Below are 16,892 nucleotides of genomic sequence, written 5' to 3' on the forward strand. Positions count from 1 at the left end.
TGACATTTTAACACAAGAACAGGAAAGGTTGTTTCTTCATAGTATTGTTTAACATAGAGACAGAAGAAGAGCCATTTTAAGCAAAAATAAAACAACAACCACAACAATGAGCAAAACAAAACCACCACAACCACTTTGAAAAACAAGCAAACATAATCCTTTTCGTTTGTGTATGTGTCTGTGTGTGTGTGTTTAGCTCTTAAAAAGCTTTTAAAAAGTTGCATAGAAATTTTTTTAATGTGGTAAAAAATACATAATATAACAGTTTCTATATAATATTTGTTTTTTGTTCTAACCTCTTTTTTGCTCTATAGATTGGTTAAATATTTTACTAAATGCAGGAAAACTGAACTTTTCTGTTGCCACTGAGTCAAAAATTACAATACCTGCCTGCAATTACTACTGGATCGTATGTATCCTGAGAGTAGAGACAAAACTTATCTCAGTCTCCTTTTATGGAACTAATGACTTCACTTCTAATAAATAGAGTGTGACAAAAGTGGCAGGATAACACTTCAGAGATTAGGTTATAAAAGACGGTAACCCTGTCTGGCTGCTTCTCTCTCTTGCTCTTTTACTTGCTTTCTCTGATGAAGCAAACTGCCGTCTTCTGGGGCTGCTTACATGTCTGAGCGGCAAGTAATTGAGAGCATCCTTCAGCCGACAACCCACAAGGAACTGAATCATGCCAACAACCACCTAAGTGAGCTTAAAAGCAGACTCTCCCTCAGTCGAGCCTTGTGAAGACAGCTACAACCACCCAATACCTTAATTGAAGCCTTATGAGACACTGAGAGACAGATGATTCAGATAAGGCACACCTGCCTTTCTGACCCACAGAAGCTGGTGCAATATTTGTTGCTTCAAGTTGCATAATTTTAAGGTAATTTGTTATTCATCAGGAAAATGAGAAAAGAGATATTTGGGGAACATCAAGAAGTCTCTGCCACAGGCATAGAACATTTAAGACAGAGGGTAAAATATTTTAAAGAATATCTAAATATCATTACTATTCAGGATATGGTAATGTATATATCCAAACTGTACCTGGTTTTAATTACACTCTATTACAATGAAGAAAGCATATAAATTTTGAGACTCAAAATACTGGAAATTATTTTCTTTGTAAGCACGTGATTGATTTTGTTTCTTAATAACATACTAGTTTTTTTACTTGGTTCTATTAAATAATAAAACAACAGTTGCCTTAGTTACTAAAATCACTTATGTGTTCACCCTTAAATTACATAAATTACCTTTGCTACTTTTCAAATTCATATGAATAAAATTATGCTGAATGGTTCTTGAACCTTCTTTCTTTAGCTAATATTATGTTTGAAAAGATCATCCATTGTTGCAATTAACCCATTTATCTTCACATCATTTTATTATATTATTCTATAAATTGTGTATGTATTCTGTTGTTGATATGAACTTTGGAAGTTTCCATTTTTAGACAGAATTAATAATACTTGTTTGAAAATGCTAGTACATATAATAAACGTGTACAATTTTTTAGCATATATTTTATGGAATGGGATACTGAATCCTAGATATTGGTACCTTAAAAATTATTTGATGATGCTGAACTATTTTCCATAGTCATGAGATTACTTTGCATTTTTATCAGTAATTTGTGAATTTTATTGTTCTACATTTTCTAAACACTTGTTCTGATTATCTCTTGCACACAACAAATTTTCCCAAAATATGGTAGGTAAAACAAAAAGTAATTATTCTGTAAGACATTTCTTGAAGTTGATAGGTGTTGGCTAAGCATTTGTCATGTGAGTTATCCCACGCAACTGCAGTCAGGCTGTGATTGAGGAGTCATTTTGAAGGCCAACTCACCCATATACTTGGGAGTTGATGCTAAATTTCTGATGGGCTCACACCTGGAAATATCAGACAGAACACATACATAAGGATGCTGGAAGTGCAGTGGATTTTCTCATAAGGTGCTTGGGTCTTAAAGGGGAGACCCCCATGATGACAAGACACAAAACATGTTACCTTTGATGAACTAAGCTTGAAGATCACATAATATACTTTCTGAAATAGTTTGATTCCTACACAGATTCAAGGACAGGAAACATATTCATCCTATTTTCAATGACAGAAATACAGCAGGCTGTAGAAAAGGCATGTGCCATGGAAAATCTTGCTGCAGCCATTTTATAAGACACAATATCTATGGTTTTGTTGTTGTTGTCATTGTTGTTGTATAGAACTTTCAATATGTCTAACGTTTGTGTGTTGATATCTTACTTTGGGTTTAATTTAAATTACACTGATTACTTGAAAACCTTTTGTTAAACAGATATATAAATATTTCAAGTGGAAAACAGTTTTTAGTATCTATTTGCCAAAAACTAAAACTCTCTCAGAATTATGAAGATACCTTTCCCTGTTACACTTCTTTATATAAAAAAAGCTTTTAAAATAGCCTTTATGTATAGGAAAACTACAAGTTCACCACAAGGTATGCTTTACCTATGATCCATTTGCAAGCTATCACATGAAGTAGCACCATTGCTAAATACATAAATAGACATTATTAATAATGGGGGCATTTCTGTACATAATTTAAATATCTAAATACTAAAATAACATTGATAATGACATCAATTATTCAAACTCAATGTAAAATTTGCTGTATCCAAATATCTGTATCAGCCCGGGCACAGTGGCTCTTGCCTGTACTCCCAGCTAATTGGGAGGCTGAGAGGAGAGGACCCCTTGAGCTGAGATGTTTGAGGCTGCAATGAGCTGTGATTATGCCACTGAACTCTAGCATGGGTGACAGAGCAAGGCCCCACCTCTAAAAACAATAACAAATTGAAAAAAATGTCTATGACTTATAACTACCTTGCCAAATTCTGCAAACATAGTTCAGGCACTGATGATGAGTGCCCTAATTCATATGGCAATTTTGTTGTAATTGCCAATTTATAATATTTTTTCTCCAATCCATGATTTCTAAGATCTTTTCTTCTGAGCCATTAATGTCAATATAGATACCCAATTTTAAAAAAATTATTCTTGTTTTAATTTTCACATCGATATCAATAATGCAGATGATGTGGTGATTAAGAAATAGTATAGTGTTATAAAGTAGGTGAAGCATCTGGTATTTTTATACAACGCTGTTGTTATGTAATTTGGCACAACAAATTTAGACAAAATATTTGGTGGTTTCTATTAGGGCTGAAATATCATATTACCCAGTGGTTGTACTCCTAGGTACCTATTTCCACAAAAACATGTCTATATGTTTACAAAAGACATGTACAATAATATTAGTAGCATAACCATTCCTAATAGCCTTCTTAAAGATTGGAGAAAAAAAGTGGTTTCTTTCCTACTCTTTACTGTCATACAGTCACCCAATACTTTTGACACTAGATATATGGATGCATGTAATATATATAGTTAAATAAGTAACACCTAATCAGATTATGCTAAATAGAAATAATAATAATTTATACTAAATACTAAATATCCTTATATACAAGTGTTTCTTATAGTTGTGAAATAAAATCCAAGATAGGATTGCTGAATCATATGTTTTAATAGTCATTGCCAGATGGCTTTCTGAAAAGCTTGTTACTGTTCTTATTTCCTGTAGGAGTCTATGAGAATTTATTTCCTTCTTTATCTCATGATATTCATTAGCATCAGAAACTGCCGGAAAGATGGGCAGGCTAGTAGATCAATAATTTTTAATTTTTGCCAAGCAAATGCTGTGAAGTAATATTTTACGCATTGCTTTGATAACTAATAAAAACAACTTTTTACATATGTGTTGATCATTTATATTTGCATACTACTCATTTATCTATGAGCGTGTCTTTTTCTTAATAATTTTTATAAATTTTTGTTATAGAAAATTTAGTTAACAGAAGTACACATGTATTTTCCAAGCTTGTGTATACGGTATAATTTTCCCATTTAGTTTCATATTTATATGTAAATAAACTTAATTATAAATGTAGTTCTAAATGTTCAGATTTTGGCACAGGTTTATTCTTTTTGTTTCAATTCTACTAAATAGAAATTTTAATCTATTAAGAGTAGGGTGTTCTATAACTTATAGCTGATGCTAAACAAAAAAGTATTTGTAATAAAATACTATATCTCCTTACTTCTATGAAAATTAATAGAATAACTGTTACTTAAAATCAAAATAGTACTTTTTGGCATGGACACTTATTTTTAGTTATGTTATATATTCTTTCATTTTTGTTTATAAAAATTTCTTAACATTATCTTTTTATACTACTATTAACGTGTTTCAACATATTAACTCTTCTACTTACACATTTTTTAAGCAAGAAATTGGGCACATAAAGTATGAAACCCATAGTCATGAATCTAATATGATTATATAAAAATTAAACTTTATAATTTATAATTTATGGCCAAAAGCTTACTGTGTTTCTTTTATAAGTTTGGAGGCTGAATAATTCTTTTCTCAGTGGAAGTGAAAATTAATAGAAGGTCATACATAGCTCCTTATACATCTACATACAAAGATACATATTTAGTTAAGCATAATTAATATTGGAGTATCTAAAATAAAAAATTGAAAATTGTTATATAAATAAAAGGTGTTCAAAATAGATGTAAATGTTCTATGCCAAGGAAAAAATACAAAATAGTAGACTTCTACTGAAAAAGTATTAATTAGGCTTTAAAGAAAAAGATTATTGAGATATGATAAAGCTATATGAAAAACTAAAAAAGTAAGCCATTAATAAAAAGGCTCATGTTGTGAAAAAACAAATACACATATATTTTTAAAAATTGAATGTTATCTAAACTATGGTTTTTAAGTAAAGGAATTTATGTAAATTTGTTATGGAAATATCCTCAGACTATGAATTACTATGTATTGCCAATACTGCTTTCAAATATAATTTCCAGTCAGATTTTTGACAATGAATAGTATCTGTCTGATTTGGCAAGCCATACGATTATTTAACTTGGTTGAATATGAAAGAATAAAAAATTAGAACTCTGTCTTCTTAAACGTGTGTAAGGTGTTCTGCAGAAGATCAGTTTATATTAATAATTAGGTTGTCCATTACAATGGTGGAAAAATGGAATATTACAAATCTAAGTTAGTGGTAGTTTTCATGGTCTCCAATAGAAATATGAAACAACTTCTACATACTTACCTCTCAGCCTCACCTAAGGGCATCAGCCCTTGAATGATCTCTAGAATGTCCTCATCTGTCAGCTACAGCTGTCAAACAAGAAAACCAATATGTGTCTTACTGAAGGTATAATGCATTCACAGATGTAAGTGACCGGATATTGGAACAGAAAGAGTAATGAGAAAAAAATTTATGGCCACCACCTTTTGCTTAGGGAACCGTAAATTTTATACCCCTTCAGTGAAGATTTTATTCTCAATCTGCACTAAAGACAAAGAAAAAAAAGTAGAATAAGAATTAGGCTTCACAAGGTGAAAACAGTTCATGTCAGCAATTCTTCCACTACATTCAGCATTATTAGTCAAGCTTTTATAAAGAATGGTAAGTGGCAGCATATTTGTTCTTTCTATCTCAAATTCATTCAACTTGAAAGCATTGCTCTTGCAGGATGACAGGATGACAGACTTCTTAGATAATGAGAAAGAAAAAAACTCTAGTAAATCTGTACTTGACTAAGACCTTTTGGCATCATCTCACATGGTATTCTCATCAACATTCTTGATAAATTGTAGAATGTGTACAGGAGAATCACACCCAAATGGTAATAATCAATGACCCTGTCAAGCTCAGGCAATATATTTAAAAGGTATCAAAATAGTTGAACCAAGAGATGTTATTTATATATTTTCCTAGAAGTCTAATAGCAAAAAAAAAAGTCAGACTGTTCATTAAATTAGCAGATGACATCACACCAGATAAAGCTGTTAAGAAATCAACAATAAATTTTTGAATACATTTTTGAAGATTATGATGAATTAGATAAATTTCATCATAACTTCATGAAAACATGTTTAACTATAGAACAAAATACTATAATCACATAACTGAACCCATAATGGTTGAAATTGTTTAGTTTAAATGCTCCAAAACAATAGGAAACGATTAATAATTTACCTATTTTGTTCTCCATAAAATAGCAATGCATACATAATAAAAATGGGGAACTAAAGAATTCTGCAATTTTGAAACTTCACATACTCAAAAATCTAAGATAAATTTCTATAACTTGGGATTGAGATATGATTAGTAGCATGCTTGTACTTTTATAACTGAAAAAGAATAAACTTGTTTTAGATAAATAACAGCTGGAAGAATATTGTTTCACTGAGTGTGGCAGGGTGTAGAGAAAGTGTCTATACATGTACACTAAAACTTAAAGTACAATAATAAAAATAAATAAATAAATAAATAAAAAGCTTAAAAAAATTTCTATCTGTGGCAGGTAGCTTCTAAAATGTCCATCCAATAATTTCCGGCTACTGGTATTCATGGCTTTGTGTAATCTTGTCCTTTTGAATATAAGCTAAATTTCTTGACTTTCTTCTAATGAGTGGAATATGACAGGAGTATTGGAATGTTACTACTAAGAGTAGGTTACAAAAGGCTGCAGTCTGTCTTGACTGTGCTTGCTGTCTCAGTCTGTCTTGTATTTCTCACCTTGTGTGTGTGATACCAGCCACTATGTTGTTAGATTGCACTGAGGAGAGGAGACATGGCAAAGAACAAAGGTTCACCAACAACTATGTGAATAAGCTTGGATATTTATCCTTCTACAATCAAGCCTTCAGATAAAATCACAACCCTGACTGGTAAGTTAACTTCTACTTTTTGGTAGTCCTTGAGTCAGAGATGTGCAATTAAATGAGTTCTGCATTCCTGAGCATCAAAAATTGTGAGATAATAAATATTTGTTGTTAAAGCCCTAGGGCTGTTTTTAGGTATTTGTAATATATCAGTAGATAACAAATATACATTTTGTTACTATTAAGTAGTAGTCTAAAATGTGGGCATGGCTTTAGAATGAAGGAGTGAGTACGAGCTGGAAGAACTTTCAGGGAATCATTAGTGAAAGCCTACATTCACCTGAACAGACCATCAGTGGCATCTAAGAGTTTGAGGACATGAGAGTTTATGGTTTATATGAATATGAGAAAAATCTTATTGTAAACTGTATTATGGGAAATGATTATTATTTAGTGGTTGGAAATTTAGCCACACTGCTACTTGCAGATAAGTGAAAATTAGGAGATACTTGATGAATTGACAGATCAATTAAAAAAGATATATAACATTATAAATACAAAAGGTAATATTTATTTCCTATTAATTATATATTGCATTAAGGTAGAATGGAGAATGGGTAGAATTTGGTAAAAATTCAGTGATAAAATGAAAGAAAATCTCAAAATATTCAAGACACAAATATCAAATAAACAATATAAACATACTGTAAATGAGAATTTTTAAATTATGAGATAGAAATCACACTAAATTGATACCAAAAACCAAATGATTTATGAAAATATAAAAAATGATTTTGTTGTTAAACCCACTAAAAAGTGAAAGCACCACAACATAATTTATAGGCTTTCAGATAAAAAGCTGTTTATATTAGGATAAAATGTTTATATTGAGTCACGTTTCTATTCATGTTAAAGACAATCAAAATATATGCTAACATATTTAGAATCTCAAATTATAAATATAAACATGTATAAATATAATTGCATAAATTTGACAATAATATATAGTGAAAATATGTATAGTTATTGATTGAAATACCAACATAGTTGAAACATCTAAACGGTGAATAAATCTGAAGTTAAATATAAGGATGTCCTCTTAGATATAGAACCACACATTTCAAATGAGATAAATAGAATAAATGAAGCTTCCCCAAAATATCTAGAAGACAAGTCTTCTTCTTTAAAGTAGTATTAAAGAATATAAATATATTATTAATTTTTTTGTAGACAAGACGAACTATCAGGGAGGGTGAAGGATTATCCAAAAATTAAATCCCTTTTTAAATGTATGTTGAGACAAAATAATTGGTTCAGTTATGATATTGATAAATATGGAAATAAGCTAAAATATATTAAATTAATAGATGCTAGAAATAAAGTATAATTTCAAAATCATTGAAAGGAAAAAACCCATCAATGTAAACTACAGTCCATAAGCACACTGCTGATGTGAAAGGAGGTGGAGCTCAAGTGGTAATGCCAGCGATGGGGAGCAGCTGTAAATACTGATGAAGTTTTGCTTGCTTGCCCACTGCTCACCTCCTGTTGTATGGCCTAGTTCCTAACAGGCTATGGACTAGTACCCATCTGTGGCCTGGGTCTCAGGTTGGGGACCCCTGTTCTAAGTAACAAAGCCTTAATGTGCCAGGAAAAAGGATGCAAAACCCTGAGACTCAGGACACTGGTGAATAAACCCCAGCAGCAAGGAGAAAATCAGGAGGAGGGGAAAGGTGATGCAACACTGAAGTAGGAGAAGAAATTTTTTTGAAAGGCACACTGTTGAAACCCAGGTTGCAATACAGGCCACAGTACAAAGCTAAGAACATCAGAGAACCAAACTCTCTACTGACTCCTTTTAATGATACTAAAAAGCTTTCAGTAGAATTAGTGGAGAATACAAGAAAGAGTGATGCAAGGGACTGATTCTCATTGGGAAGGAACAGTAAGGAAGGACATAGACCCCAAACTGAGACGAGAACAGTGCTTTACTAAAGAAATTTGAATCCTTTGGTGCTCATCCTAGCAATAAACTTCACCTCTAGTAACCATAGCAACAATAAAATTTAAACATATCAAAAGTAACAAAATAACAAAAATTATTACACTAAAAGCCAAGAATGAAACATCTCATGTTCTTCCCCTATCAACAGAGATAGAAACTTTAAGAAACAATTTATTGGAATTTTAAAATAAAAATCAAACTAACGTAAATGAAAAATATGTCTATGGGTTCATTAGTAGACTTGCCACAGTCAGGGAAAAGTGAGCGAACTTGATGACAAATCAATAGAATTTACCCAATCTAAAAGACAAAGAAAAAAAATGAAAAATAATCTGTTAAAATATAACAGAACATCCAAAATATGTATGAAAATATCAAAAATTGCAGCATATGTGTAATTGAAATTTTACAAGGGGAATACAAAGAGAATGGTGCAAGAGATATATGTGAGGAAATAATAGTGGATAACTTCAAACATTCATGGCAGAGAACAAACCACTATTCCAGAAAGCCCAGAAAACACAACGTAGGATAAAGTGTATGCCCTCCAACATATACATGCATGCACACACACACACAAACACACTCCTAGGCATATCATATCTAAACTACTGAGATCAAGGTTAAAAGAAAATTTTTGAAGGCCACAGAGTAAAAACACAACACAACAAAACCAAACCAAAACATCTCACCTATAGGAGAAGAGAAACAAGGATTCGAATTACAGCCAAATTCTCATCAAAAACAGTATAAGCAAGAACACAGTGAAGTGACATCTTTAAAGCATTAAAAGAAGGAACTACACTATGCCAACTTCAAATTCCATATTCAGTGAAAAAATCCTGCAAAAGTAAAATAAAAATGAAGACTTTCCCATGCAAAAAATTGATGAAATTAACTGTTAAGATATATGTGCTGCAAATAATAAAACATTCTTAAAGCAGAATAAATATTTTACAGGTCAGAATCTGGAAAGGAAAGAAATGAACAAAATCAGAAATTGAATAAATTAAGGGAATATTCTTACTTTACCTTCTCTTTTTTTTTTTTAGTCAATCTAAACATTTATTGATTGTATTCCAGTTACATAGTAACTATACAGTAAGTTGGAAGTATAGTGACTCCAAACAAAAATAAAAAGTTAGTGTCAAAAGTCTACACAGGACTCAATTAGTTTTATCTTCCAACTGAAGATTAAAGTCTTGAAGCTTCTTTTGATATTTCCATGTAAACTTACAGAACTCACTGAGAATTGAAGATTTCAAATCAGGGTATGGGCATTCCAAACTTTCTAATTCAATGGGCAGTTCACTAAACGGGTTAGTCTTTTCTTCCAAAGAATGATCTAGAATCTTTATACTCCAGTCTGAAAGATCATTTTCTATTCTCTGTTGCTCCAGGCTAAGTCTTTCAAAGACAATTTTCAATTGTTTCTTCACAAAGTCAACCTCTTCCAATACTTTTACAGAGTTAAACTCAATATGTGGGTGTGAATGCTGCAAAGTGTGATGCTGTCTGTATTTTAGATCTGCTCTCAGCTGCTGAATAGGATTTATTACATTTTTAAGATATGTGCACCGTTGTTCTGACAGCTCTTGCTCAAAATTTGTAAGGTCACAAAGACATTTCCAATGTTCTCTTCATTGAGAAGGGACTTTATTTCAGATTCCATTTTACATCTCCATTTTCTTTGTGTCATTCCAGGTCAGCCAAAAGAATTATTTCCCATAATGATATGTATACACCTCTTCTACCTAGCTTACGAACGACTTAATATACACATGAAGAAAATGTGGAATAGCCAAGATTTAAAAAAAAAACAAAAAACTTAACCAGTGTCTTCCTTTACATTTGAACTTGAGTCAGTGAACACCACAATTAAAGCTTCCTAATGGCTTCTTTACCTTCTTTAAAAGAAAACAGGATGTTGGAAGCAATAGTAATAAATATGTTTTGGGTATTTATAGTATATGTAAAAACAAACATGACATTAGAGATTGGAGGAAAGAATGGTGACTAATCTGTCATGAGGACCTTACAATACACATGAAACAAACAAATATTAACATTTATGACTTTATAAACACTATTATAACATCAAGTTTTAAAAACTTTTAAAAATGTACCTATCACAATTAAATATATGAGAGCAGTAGAAACTTAAAATCAATTAAAATAAGAGAAGGCAGAAAAGACTAATAAGAATAGAAAACAGTGATATGGAAGATTATAATCTAACCATATTTATGATCATTATAAACATGAACAAGCTAAACATACCATTTAAAAAAGATTTGTCAACATTCAAATATCAGTCAATGCAATTCACCATTTTAGAAATTTAAGAAAAAAAATGGTTGTATTAAGATGTGAAGGGAAAACAAGACAAAATTCAATGACTACTTATAATAAAAACCTCAACAAACTAGGAATAAAAGAGAACTTTTTTAATTCTATCGAAGTTTATTGATGAAAAACCTACAACTAACATCATACTTAATGGTAAAATTCTATATGTTTTCTTCCCTAAGACTAGGAGGAACAAGGCAAAGATGGGATTATCTCTTATCATTCCTATTCAATGTCACACTGGAAGTACTAGTTAGTGCAATAAGGCAAGAAACAGAAATAAAAGATATACACACACACTGCAAAGGAATAAATAAAACTGTCTTTATTTGCAGCAATGTAGAATCTATGGAGAATATTCAAAAAATAACTAAGGAAAGACAAAACTAAAACTAATAAGTAAGTTTACTTTGTCTCAGCCTACAAGGTCAACATACAAAAGTAAATTAAAGCTGGATGCGGTGGCTCACACCTGTAATCCCAGCACTTTGTGAGGCTGAGGCAAGCAGATCACTTGAGGTCAGGAGTTCAAGAACAGCCTGGCCAATATGGTGAAGCCCTGTCTCTACTAAAAATACAAAAATCAGCCAGGTGTGGTGGCACACGCCTGTAGTCCCAGCTACTCAGGAAGCTGAGACAGGAGAATCACTTAAACCCAGGAGGCGGAGGTTGCAGTGAGCCCAGATTATGCCATTGTACTCTAGCCTGAGCATTGCTGTGAGATTCTGTTTCAAAAAAAAAAAAAAAAGTAAATTACATTTCTATATTAGACGGCTAATATTATTAGACTGTCAGTCAATCCCAATTTTATGTATAGATTTATGTATCAAAATTATCTTTAACTTTCCTGTGGTATCTACAAACTAATTCTAAAGTGTATATAGATAGCCAAAATAAGTAGAATAAAAATTTCGGATGAACAAAGAACAGAGTTAGATAATTCAAAATTTCCAATTTTAATACTTACTATAATGCTAAAGTAATCAAGGTAGTATGGTATTGCAAAAGTATATACAGGCAGATCAATGAAACAAAATACTGAACCCATCAGTAAATCCACACGAATATAAATAACTGACTTTTAACAAAGATGCAAAGGCAATTCAATGGAAAAAGGTTAATCTTTTTTTAAAAATGTGCTACAAAATACGATATCCATATGTGGAAAAATAATTGAACCTCAATGCATACTACATACCACATATAAAAAGTATAATTGTGTAACATGATTTGTATTAAAATATAACTCAAATTTAAAATTCAAAATTATAAAATTTCTAGAAGAAAATATAGTATAAACTAATGTGAATCTTAGTTTACTACTAAACATTTAGACCTAAAACAATAAGCATAAGTTAAGAAAAGAAAATATTATAAATTAAACTTGATTAAATTAAAAACTTTATTTTGTGAATGATATTGTTAGGAAAATGAAAAGACAAGTCACAGACTGGAACAAAATATTTGCAAATTGTATTTCAGATTAATAACTTGTATACAAAATACTAAAATAACACTTTACATTAAATAATAAGAACCAACAACCCGATGAAGACATAGTAAAGGAACTGCCACTCCAACAAAGAGTTTACAAATTACAAATACACACATTAAAATATCCTCAATATTCATCATCATTATTGTGAAATCATAGTGCAACACCCCTATATACCTATCAGAAGTCTAAATCCTGGGCCAGGCACAGTGGCTCACACCTTTAATCCCAGAACTTTGGAAGGCCAAGGTGGGCGAATCACCTGAGGTCAGGAGTTTGAGACCAGCCTGGGCGTTATGGTGAAACCCCGTCCCTACTAAAAATACAAAAATTAGCTGGACATAGTGGCAGGTACCTGTAATTCCAGCTACTCGGGAGGCTGAGGCAGATGAATAGCTTGAACCCAGGAGGTGGAGGTTGCAGTGAGCCGAGATCATGCCACAGCACTCCAGCCTAGGTGACAGAATAAGACTCTGAAAAAAAAAAAAAAAGGAAAGTCTAAACCCCCCAAATTTGATAATACCCTTTGGTGAAAATTCAGAGTAACAGGCAGTCCTATTTGTTGCTTTGGAATTGAAAATGATAAAGCCCCTTTGGTGGAAAATTTGGCAATTTCTCATGAAGTTAAACACAGACCTAACAATTCCACTTCCTGGCATTTGTTCAAGTGAACTGAAAACGTATGTTCTCATTAAAAACTTGCTTTTGAATATTTATAGCAGCTTACTTCATAGGTGTCAAAACCTGAAAGCGACCAAGATGTTTTTAAACAAGTAAATAAATAAACAAACTGTTTCACACCCATGCAATGGACTACTATTTAGTGATATGAAAAGAACAAGCAACTAATTCATACAGCATGGATAAATTTAATTATTTTACTCAAGTCAATAAGCCAGTTTGAAAGTTAATAGATTATAAGATTCCATTTATTGAAATTATGAAAAGGGGAAATACAGGGATATAAAAATCTTGATGTGTACTATTTAATGGAGTGAACAGAGAGATGAGAAATTCAATCTGAAAAGGATAAAATAGCCCAGAAATAAATACATAGTCATCTGGTCAATTTTCCACAGAGTGGTCAATGTAATTCAATTGAGAAATGACAATTTTTTTAACAAGTGATAATGAAATATTTGTATGTCATATGAGGTAAAAGAATCTTATATCTTACCTTACACATGACAGAAAAAAATTAACTTGAAATATATGATAGAAATAAACATAAAAGCTAAAACCTCAAACTTTCAGAAGAAACTATATGGAAAAATATTTATCACATAATTATGCAGATATATCTTAAATAATACTCAAAAATCAATGAATCATTAAAGAAATAATTGGTAAAATTTACTTCAAAAAATTTTAAAAATTTTGAAATACATTCTTTAAAAAAATGAAAGACTAAGATGCCCACACTTGAAAAAATATGTGTAAACTTCATATTTGACAATTGGCTTATATGGAAAGTTTTTTTATTATTCAAAAATCAATAAGATTAAAAACAGAAAAATTCCTTTAAAAAAAAAACAGATTATTTGTAAGGCATAAATTCTCTTAAACTTTGTTCTCTCTATATTCCAAACCCAGCCACTTTGAATAGAAAGCTGAGTGTGCTAGGACACTTCAAATTGTAGAGGAACTCAATTACTATTTGTGTATTTTCATGAACGTTACAAAGAAGCCTGTCTGAAGCAGCAGAGAATGGTGTCAGCAACTGCACCTCCCATGCACACTAGTCAACACCTCTCAATGCCTTTCCCAATCTTATTTTCAATCTTTACTTGAGGCAGAGGAATATAATCTGGTTTACAACTAGGACACACTGAATTGACTGCCCTTAAGCAACAACTCCAGGAAGAAAGAACTACAGTTAATTATTTGAACTAGACTGTGAACCATAAGGTCAACACATCAGCTGGTATTATTGGCTGTAGTTCCTACTTCAGACTCCAAAAATTGCAGACAGGTTCTTTCCAAAGATATTAGGCACATTGTATTCGTTTGTTCTCACATTGCTATAAAGAATTATCTGAGACTGGGTAATTTATGAAGAAAAGAGATTTAATTAATGCATAGTTTCACAGGCTGTACAGGAAGCATGGCTGGGGAAGCCTCAGGAGACATGTAATCATGGTGGAAGGTGAAGGGAAAGTATGCACATTTTCACATGGCAGAACAATAGACAGGGAGTAAATGGGGAAGTGCTACACACTTTTAAACAACCACATGTTGTGAGACCTCACTCACTAGCATGAAGACAGCAAGGGGGACACTTGCCATTTGCCTTCATGATACAATTACCTCCCACTAGTCTCCTCCTCCAACATTGAGGATTACAAGTCAAAATCAGACTTTAGTGGGGACACAGAGCCAAACCATATTATTCCACCTCTCACCACTCATAAATTTCATGTCCTTTTCACATTTCAAAAAAAATCATGTCTTCCTAACAGTCCCCCAAAGTTTCAACTCATTCCAATATTAATTCATAAGGGCAAATCCAAAGTCTCATCTGAGACAAGGCATGTTTGTTTCACCTATGAGCACTGAAAATAAAAAACAAGTTAGTTACTTCCAAGATACAGTGGTCGTACAGGCATCAAGTAAATATCCTCATTCCAAAAGGGAGAAATTGGCCAAAACAAAGGGGCTACAGGCCTCATGCAAATCCAAAACCCAGCAGGGCAGTCATTACATCTTACGGCTCCAAAATAATATCCTTTGAAGTCCTGTCTTACATCCAGGCCACACTAATGCAAGATGTGGGGTGCCAAGTCCTTGGATAGCTCTACTCTTGTGGCTCTGCATGGTACAGTCCCCTCAGCTGCTTTCACAGGCTGTCATTGAGTGACTATGGCTTTTTCAAGTGCATAATGCAAGCTGTTGACGGAGCTACCATTCTGGGGTCTGAAGGATGGTGGCCCTCTTCTCACAGCTGCACTAGGCAGTACCCCAGTGGAGACTCTGTCTGGGGGCCCAGCCCCACATTTCCCCTCTTCACTACCCTAGTTGAGTTTCTCCATGAGGGCTCCACCCCTGCAGCAGACTTCTTCCTGGATATCTAGGTGTTTCCATACATCCTCTGAAACATAGAAGGAGGATCCCAATCCTCAACTCTTATTCTTTGCACACCTTCAGGCTTAACACCATGTGGAAGCTTCCAAGGCTTGTGGCTTGCACCTTCTGGAGCAGCAGCCTGTGGTATGTCTGGGGCTCTTTTAGCCACAGGTGGAGCTAGAGCAGTTCAGACATAGAGACCAGTGTCCTGAGGTTGGGCAGGGCAGCATGACCCTGGGTCTGGCCCAGGAAACCATATTTCCCTCCTAGTCCTCAGGGCCTCTAATGGGAGGAGCTGCCAGGATGGTCTCTAAAATGCCTTCTAGGCATTGTTTATGTTGTCTTGGCTGTTGACATTGAGCTCTTCTTTACTTTTGCATATTTATGCAGCCGGCTTGAATTCCTCCTCTAAACAGGGATATTTCTTTACTACCACATGGCCAGGTTGCAAATTTCAAAACTTTTACTCTCTGCTTCCCTTTTAAATATAACTTTCAGTTTCAGATCATCTCTTTGCTCACAAATATAAGCATATGTTGTTAGAAGCAGCCAGACCACTTCTTGATCATTTTGCTGCTTAGAAATTTATTTCACCAGATACCCTAAATCATCTCTCTCAAGTAAAAAGTTCCACAGATCTCTAGGACAAGTGCACAGTGATGCCAGTCTCTGCTAATGCATAGAAAAAGTGACCCTTATTCCAGTTCCCAGTAGGTTTCTCATCTCCATCTCAGACCAGACCACCTCAGCCTGGACTTCCTTATCCATATCACTCTCGGCAGTCTGGTCACAACAACTTAACATGTCTCTAGGAAGCTCCAAGCTTTCCCACATCTTCCTGTCCTCTTCTGATCACTCCAAACTGTTCCAACCTCTGCCTGTTACCCAGTTCCAAAGCTACTTCCACATTTTGTAATCTTTATAGAAATGCCCAATGCCAGTACCAATTTTCTATATTAGTTCGTTCTTGCACTGCTGTAAATAACTACCTGAGAGTGGGTAATTTATAAAGAAAAGAGGTATAATTGATGTACAGTTCTGCAGACTGTGCAGGAGGCATAGCTGGGGTGGCCTCAGGAAACTTACAAGCATGGTGGAAGGTGAAGGGGAAGCAGACATGTCTGCACATCGTGGATCAGGAGAGAGAGAGAGTGGAGGGGGAAGTGCTACACACTTTTAAACAACCGGGTCTCATGATAACTCATTCACTATCATGAGAACAGCAAGGGGGAAGTCTT

General features: G+C 33.3%; 1 pseudogene; it reads right to left on the minus strand.

Annotated features, from left to right (window-relative positions):
* Positions 1–9,913: 9,913 nt before the first annotated feature.
* On the minus strand, positions 9,914–10,422 carry LOC129463732 (coiled-coil domain-containing protein 148-like; annotated as a pseudogene).
* Positions 10,423–16,892: the final 6,470 nt, after the last annotated feature.

Source organism: Symphalangus syndactylus, chromosome 15 (genome assembly GCF_028878055.3).
Source record: "Symphalangus syndactylus isolate Jambi chromosome 15, NHGRI_mSymSyn1-v2.1_pri, whole genome shotgun sequence".
In the NCBI taxonomy this organism is placed as follows: Eukaryota; Metazoa; Chordata; class Mammalia; order Primates; family Hylobatidae; genus Symphalangus; species Symphalangus syndactylus.